Below are 8,360 nucleotides of genomic sequence, written 5' to 3'. Positions count from 1 at the left end.
TTTGCTCTAAGTCTGCATCACTGGATTGCCACATTATGGTGCTACATGTAAGGAGTCATGGGGTTTCCTTCAAGCAAAAGGAGTAAGCATACAACTCTTTCTATTAACTGGGTGGATGCATCTTGACCAGCTTCTGAGTGGAGTTTATCAGAATTATCTTCTTTCTGGTCCATCTTCCCACAATCTCCATTTATCCCTCAAACTGAACTTTCTTTCATGGAGAAAACTGATTCTTACATTCTTTTAAGGAATACAATGACAAGAAGTCCCTCCCTCCATTCCCGTGATGAGCTGCCATCAAAATGAGGTTTCATTGTTTTCTTGAATTCCAAAAGTATACTACATTATGAATTTTTTTCCATGTATACATTTACTGAGTTTTTGTGCAATTCATACAAAACATCTTAGTCATCTTTATACACTTCCCCATCTGCACCCCCGCCATTGCTCCTCCTCTGGATCTTAAAGTTATAAAAGAGGAAATGGATGGGCCAAGCTGGAAAAGTGGAGGAGTAATTCATAAAGGTACTATTTTTATCAATATATGTTTTCATTGGATTTTTGTGCATTTTGTAGAATACACCTTAATCATATTTAGACCCCATTCCCTATCTCCACACCCCCATAGCCCATCCACAGGATTTCATGCATTCTGTCATATATGGTAAGACCTATTGAGTCAAGTTTGTGTACCCAGATGTCTCTTGGTGTGAGTTCACTCACTGGAGCTTGTTCAGCCCATCTTGCATCTCTCCCTTAAAGAAGTCCAACCCAGCAGTGATCAGCTGCCAATACTTCCTCAGCTAAGGGTGAAGGCTCCTGCCCATTTCCCAAGCTTTATGCTGGGTTTCTGTCTGATGGAGTTTGCATGAGTCTTGAGCCCATTGTGTCACCACTGCTGTAAGTTCATCTGAGCAAGTTCCCAGAAGACTGGAAGACTCTGTTTCCTTCTGTTCATGCATGAACCCTGGCTCTTACAATCTTTCTGTCCCTCTTCCACAATGGTCCCTGAGCCACGGATGAGTGAGGTTTAATATAGGAGTCCTACCCAAGGATGGATGCCATCTTCTTCTCTACACTTTGGCCAGTTGTGATCATCTGTGTTAATCTCCCTCTGTTGCATTCTGGTAAAAGTTGGGAGATGCATTAGTATTCTCTCTACCTCCCATCTCACTATGTTCCATGAGCCTTGGGAGTAGAGGTTCCATTGCAGATGTGTCCGGTATCCATATAGAACAAAGTAAGAAATCATGTTAGTCTAGGGATGTGGCAGGCATAGGTTTCTCTCTAGGATCTATTATCTCTCTGGCCATGTGTATTTGGCTATGTTTACAGTGCCACACATGGGTTCCCTCCCATTGAGCAGGGCCTTAAGTTTAATTAGATAGCTGTTGATTACCCCTAAGATGAAAGTGTGGCTACTGTATGGATAGAGATAGCTTGCTGGGCCAGTCATTGTTGTGGTTATTAGCTTTAAAGCTGGGATTAGACCATTGATTGACTGATTGATTGATTGATTAATTGATTGATTGATTGATTGATTGATTGATTTTCTCCCTTAGCAGCTTGAATAGCATCCTCTAAAACCATGAGGTCTAGTGTGAAGAGACTATCTTTGAAGTTAGGCTATGTTAAGGAAAGCCGACAGCTGAAACACCCAAGACAAGCAACAGTGGAACACTAGTTTCACTTTTTGGCTTAAAGGGGAAGGAAAGGTACAAGTATCAAAGAGAAATCCACCCCAGCTGCAGCTGTAGCAGTGGGAGAGGGGTGAGCAGACAAGAGACACACTGGGACTGCCCACACACAGCCCATGGGAAAACCACCTCCATGTTCATTGGAGCCAAAGTAAGACAGGAATTGATAAAGTGAAAATCTCTTAGCAAATGGGACTCTCTCACTTTTGTTATATTCTCCTCAGGCTTTTTTATAGCTTGAGGTTTTCTCTCTTTGGATATCACATTAGTTCTTACTTTATGCCCATCAGGGTTTTCCTTTTTCTGCTTTTAATTCCTTTCTCCAACTTTTAAAAAGCAATAAAAAGTACTTTGTAAATAGAATGTAACTTTAAAAGGTAAGACATAATACTTTTGATTGAAAGGTAAGTTTTGATGTCATAATAGAGACCCATGAAAGTAATGACTTCAATAAGGAAGCTATTTAGACCTAAACTAGAGCCTCTGAATCAACATAATCCATTCCAAATTGCTGTTTCTCAAACCTGAATATGTGACCTCATTCCCATAGCCATTAATGATTCCTAAGCACATCAGCATTCCAGCTCAGGGGAGAAGAGGTGATGGGAAATGGGGACTACCACTGTCATTTGATCTCAAGGCCCTAAAGTTGGTCATATCACTTCTGTATCCACACCATTGGTCAGTGCTGAGCACATGGTACCTTCCAGAACCAAGGGAATCTAAAATAACAGAGCCTTTTCTGACATAACAAATCCCAGAACCATTACAGAATATGGTTGCAACAATATGTACAGTCCCTAGCTGTTTCTCAGATTCTTTATTTCATTTGATCTCAAGGCCCTAAAGTTGGTCATATCACTTCTGTATCCACACCATTGGTCAGTGCTGAGCACATGGTACCTTCCAGAACCAAGGGAATCTAAAATAACAGAGCCTTTTCTGACATAACAAATCCCAGAACCATTACAGAATATGGTTGCAACAATATGTACAGTCCCTAGCTGTTTCTCAGATTCTTTATTTACATGACCGTTTTTCCAAAGCTCTTCAGAAATAACAAAGAGTGTAACATTAAAAAAAAAAAACAGTAGAAAAGAGTATAAAGGGAATGGCTCAAACCATAAAGCCCTGGCCTTGTATTCTAGTTTACGTCTCTGTTGCTGTGATAAAACAATGATCAAATTTCAGGGGAGGAAAGGGTTTATTTGACTTACAGGCTGTGGTCAATCATTGAGGGAAGTCAAGGTGGGAACTCAAGCAAGAACCTGGAGTCAGGAACTCAAGCAAAGACCATGCAGGAACCCTGCTTCCTGGCTTGCTTCTAGGCTCACATTTGGCTACCTCTGTTATACAGCCCAGGCCCACTGTCCCAGAGATTGCACCACCCACAGTGGGTAGGGCCCCAAGTAGCAGTTATGAAAACACCTCAAAACCATAGTCACAGGCCAATCTGATCTAGAAATGTCTCATTTAAGGCTTTCTCTTCCTAGGTGACTCTGTCTATTTGAAAGATGATGTTAGTATGACACCTAACAAGCATGAGGACCTGAGTTAGATTCCTAGAACCCACATAAAAATATTGAGTGTGATGCTGGCAAGGTCATCGACCTTAGGGAAGAACCCATTTCTGTCACTTCCTTAGACCAAATTATTTTCTTACCATATTCTAATGTATCCTTACATTTACAGACAAGTGTCCCCCTCACCACTCATTAAAGAAACTTCTTTTTGCAACAGATGGACACCATTACAAAGTTCCACCCCTGGTCAAATACAGAGAATAAGTGACTGTGCGATGTCCAGCCCTAAGTGACACACCTAAAATGCAACCTCTACATGTAAGGTTCAGGGACCACGGTGGAAGAGGGGGAAGAAAGAATGTAAGAGCCGGAGGGACAAGACCCCTGCTGCTAGTCAATGCATTCTAGATAGTCTAGATGTGATAGGGAAGCTTTACAAGTTAATCTTCATAGTCTGACAAGAGCTGTGTAATGACAAAACCAGTTGACATGTCAAAGTGGAAGGTGTAAATTTCATGAGGTCCCACCTCAAGCTGAAGAGCTGTAGGTAATCAATCAATGCTGAGAGAGGGAGAATCTGTTTTCTACAGACACTAGCTCCTTGAGAGGTTATCTACTCTCAAATGGGAAGCCTTAAACACAATACGCAAGCACCACTAAATGGACTCAGTGCAATATAAATGCGAGAATGTATTATGCACATGTAACAATAATAATCCAAGAAGAGAACAAGAAATTGAGAGACAGTTGGGGAACCCTGGAGGATTTGGCGGGGGAAGCGGGAAAACTTTAAGAAGCCCTGCTCAAAACGGTTGAGACTTTCTAACATCTAGCATCCATTCTTCTACTCTATTCCTATCTTTATGCAGGCTTCTGTCCTGGTACCAGCTACTCAAGACCTGGTCTTACTCCTCTGTCCTCCAACCACATTTTTTCTCTAATAGTGTATTAACTTGGGGCTGGAGAGATGGCTCAACGGTTAAGAGCACTGCTGTTCTTGCAGAGGACCTGGGTTTGACCTAGCACCTACATGGTGGATAACAGCTGTCTGTAACTCTAGAATCCAAAGAAATCCAATGCCTTCTGACTTCCCTGGGCATTGCATGACACGGGCATACTTACACACACGCAGGCAATATGCTCATAAACATAAAATAAAAACAATAAAAATTTAAAAAAGTGTATTAACTCCTTTTCTGTTGTGTATAAAACATGATGACCAAAGCAACTTATAGAAGGAAGAGCTTAATTGGCCTAAGGTTTCAGAGGCAGGAGAGGCACAGAGGCAGAGGCAGCCAGAGCAGAATGCTGAGTGCTCACATCTTCAAGCAGCCACAGGAAGCAAAGAGAGACACTGGCAATGGGCTTGGTTCTGAACTCTTGTTGCTAAAATTCCTTCTGGCAGGTACAAACGCCATCCGCCCACTCCTCCCACCGTCCTTATGACAAAACAAGGTATAATTTCTCCAAATTACAGTTTTGGAAACTAAAAAGTTTTTTTGGGTTACTAACAGAGCAGTGGGTGAAGGATTACTTACAGGGAGGAGTGTGGGGGATCCCCCCCCCAAGATCTCACTGGAAAGTCTCCATATCGTGACTTCCTAGTAACTTTCCAATGGCGAGAGTCTGAGCCTCAAGATGTTTTTCTGCTTATATACCCTTCGTTTCCCCCACCCCCCATATGCATCTAGGGCTGAATGATTGGGTGGGAGGGGCCATGAGACCTTGGGGGCCAGGGAGTGGAATGTGGTGGTTTGAATGAGTGTCCCCCATAGGTTCAAGTATTTGAACACTTGGTCAGATAGTGGCACTGTTTGGGAAAGGTCATGAAATCCCTAAGAAGCGCAGTCTTGCTGGAGGAAGTACTCACTGAGGACAGGCTTTGAGAATTGTTACATAGACTTGACCTCCAACTGGAAAGCTAGACTGGCAACCTATAGACAGGCTCCTCCTTCCTAAGCTTGGCTGCACCTGCTTTCCTAGGATTATAAACTTGACTGTGAACCTTCTATAAGAAAGGAGCAGCCAGGAGAGTCAGTCACCCCTCCCACCCAATCATTCAGCCCTAGATGCATATGGGGGGTGGGGGAAACGAAGGGTATATAAGCAGAAAAACATCTTGAGGCTCAGACTCTCGCCATTGGAAAGTTACTAGGAAGTCACGATATGGAGACTTTCCAGTGAGATCTTGGGGGGGGGATCCCCCACACTCCTCCCTGTAAGTAATCCTTCACCCACTGCTCTGTTAGTAACCCAAAAAAACTTTTTAGTTTCCAAAACTGTAATTTGGAGAAATTATACCTTGTTTTGTCATAAGGACGGTGGGAGGAGTGGGCGGATGGCGTTTGTACCTGCCAGAAGGAATTTTAGCAACAAGAGTTCAGAACCAAGCCCATTGCCAGTGTCTCTCTTTGCTTCCTGTGGCTGCTTGAAGATGTGAGCACTCAGCATTCTGTCCCAGCCACCTCTGCCACGATGCACTCAGCATTCTGTTCCAGCCACCTCTGCCACCATGCACTCAGCATTCTGTTCCAGCCACCTCTGCCACCACGCCTCCCCACCATGATGGACTTTTATGCCTCGGAACCATAAGAACAATAAACTCTTCCTTCTATAAAAAATTTTAATTAAAAAATTAAATAAGCAATAAGAATATTGGGTGTCATGGCACACACTTGTAATCCCAGCACTGGGGAATGGGGAGACAAGAGGAACCCTGGAGCTTACTGGCCAGATGCTCTAGCCTAATTGAACTTCAACTCAGTGAGAAACCCTTTTCTAAAGGAGCCGATTGGCCTTCCTGAAGATGACACGTACACACACACACACACACACACACACACACATTTTTTTAAATACTATAGGAGCCTCCGACAGTACTCCAGTACAACCAGGGATGGTGCTGGGCCTTCCCCCTTCATGGCATGATCTTAGGCCTATTGACTTAGAAAGTCATTCTCTTCCTAAGTCTAACAAAGCTGTTACAATATATGGGTGTGAAGAAACACATTCTGGCCAGGTATACTAGGGAACACCTTTACTATCAGCACTTGGAAGGCAGGAGTAGGTGGATCTTCTTGTGTTCAAGCACAGTCTGGTCTAGAAACTGACTTCCAGGCCAGCCAGGGCTACCCAGTGAGACACAGTCTAAACATTGGAAATACAATGCTGAGAAAAAGCAGGTGGCACTTCATCCTTGTGGAGTTCCAGCTTTGATGAGGAAGCAAATAATCACTCCATAAAAAGAGATTTACGAACTATTACATTCCCTCAGGAAATAATAGGGATTCTAGTTTTAGTCCACATTCTCTCTGGTCAGCCAAGGCTGTGGAGAGCTCATAGTGGACAGCCAATCCTTTTACGCTTCTCTTCACACAAGGAAAGTGATGCATCCATGTTCTGCTTCGGTGCCTTCTACTCCTGGGAACACCTGGACTTCTGGAGCAATGGTGACCTGCAGGAGTCAGGAAACGCTCCTGGACTCTTCTACAAACATAACTGGCTTTCACCCTCTCATTAGTCCCTATTTGATTGACTTCCTTTTCTGTTTCTAGAGTCTGATTCTCCTGTATTTTTATATGTGCAGTTTTTGCTTTCAACTTGAATTTAAGAGTTGTTCATCTGCTTTTCCTCAATGCATGTGATGGATATAGAATGAGTAGAGATACCTTCTAACAGCTGGTTAAAACAGCAGGTCCTGGGGCTGGAAAGATGGCTCAGTGTTTAAGAGCACTGGTTGCTCTTGCAGAAGACCTGAGTTTGATTTCCAGCACCCACATGACGACTAACAACCATCTGTAATTCTAGTTCCAGGGACATCTGATCCTCTTCTGATCTCCGAGGGCATTGCATAAGACAGGTACACCTATACACATGCAGACATATACTCATACACGTAAAATAATAAATAAAATATTTTTTTAAAAAAACCAAGCAGGCCCTGAGGCTGCCCTACTGGTTAAAGTCCACAATATATAAGGCCATGGGTTCAACCCTCAACTTCCCGGCAACAATCTCATTCTCTGTAAAGGTGTGGAAACTTTTACATCATAATCTCCTAGCAAGATTGAAAGAGAAAACAGCTGATAAAGCTGTCCACTTCCTGGTTTTGACTCAGAGATGAACTAGTTGTGCTTTCTGAGTAGAAATCTTCATACACATCTCTACACTCTAGGCCCTGCAACTTACCTAATTTCCCCTTAGATTTCTGTCACAAAAAAGGGCTTTCACATAAAAACTACATTCTACTAAATACATCCTGAGAGCAAGAAAGCAGGTTTATATTGTACACACCATTTAGTAATCCTCTACGTATGTTCCTGTATGTCAAATATTTCTCAAAGGCTCCCAGAACTCACCCTCACTGACTCCCTCCTCCCCCAATTTGAGTAATTCAGTTCAAATACAAATCTCTCCCACACACCCAGTGTGCACTAAAATGCTTCCAAAGTACTCAGAAAAGCCTTATGAGTATTCACATTAAAAGCATATAATGGTTAAACTCAGTTATTTAGATACATAAAGTAATTGCTCCAAGGTCAGAAAGAGGTGCCCACAAAGAGAATTATATTGAATACAATTTCCCTCATCTCATTACAGATAAGTGTTCTGATGGCTTTAATTGTATTTTTCTTTTTATTTTTCCACTTACCCCAAATATTTTATTACCATCAGGCCCCTTACCTATGCATTCATTCATTTATTTATTGACTAACTAGTGAGATCATAGCGTGTAGTACTTGGAGCCAGACACTATGGAATGTAGAGATGGCTTCTGGTTTCACTGGCTGACACAGTGAGCCATTCGCAGCCCACAGGCTCAGCTCTCCTCACAGCTGTCTTACTAAGAAGTCATAATCCCCTCAAGTCCACAGAGCACGAGCTTCTTTGTCTTCTTTGTATGTATATTCTTAATCATAAATATACCAATATTATTTCTTTCATAATTCTTGTACCTGAGAGAAAGCTTCTATCCCTGGGCAGAACAATGCTTCATTAAGTCTTTAGCCAAAGCCTGTCTCCTATCAACAGAGGACCTAAGTTTCAATACAGAGCACAAGATTACAGTCAACATGGTCTGGTGAATTTGGACTCAGGAACTCTTGCTTTTGTTGTTTCTGTTATGTTTTTTTTTTTTTTT

Source organism: Nannospalax galili, unplaced genomic scaffold (genome assembly GCF_000622305.1).
Source record: "Nannospalax galili isolate Female #2095 unplaced genomic scaffold, S.galili_v1.0 scaffold615, whole genome shotgun sequence".
Taxonomy (NCBI): Eukaryota; Metazoa; Chordata; class Mammalia; order Rodentia; family Spalacidae; genus Nannospalax; species Nannospalax galili.
The sequence above is the reverse complement of the archived record's forward strand: the minus strand, read 5'-3'. Positions refer to the sequence as shown.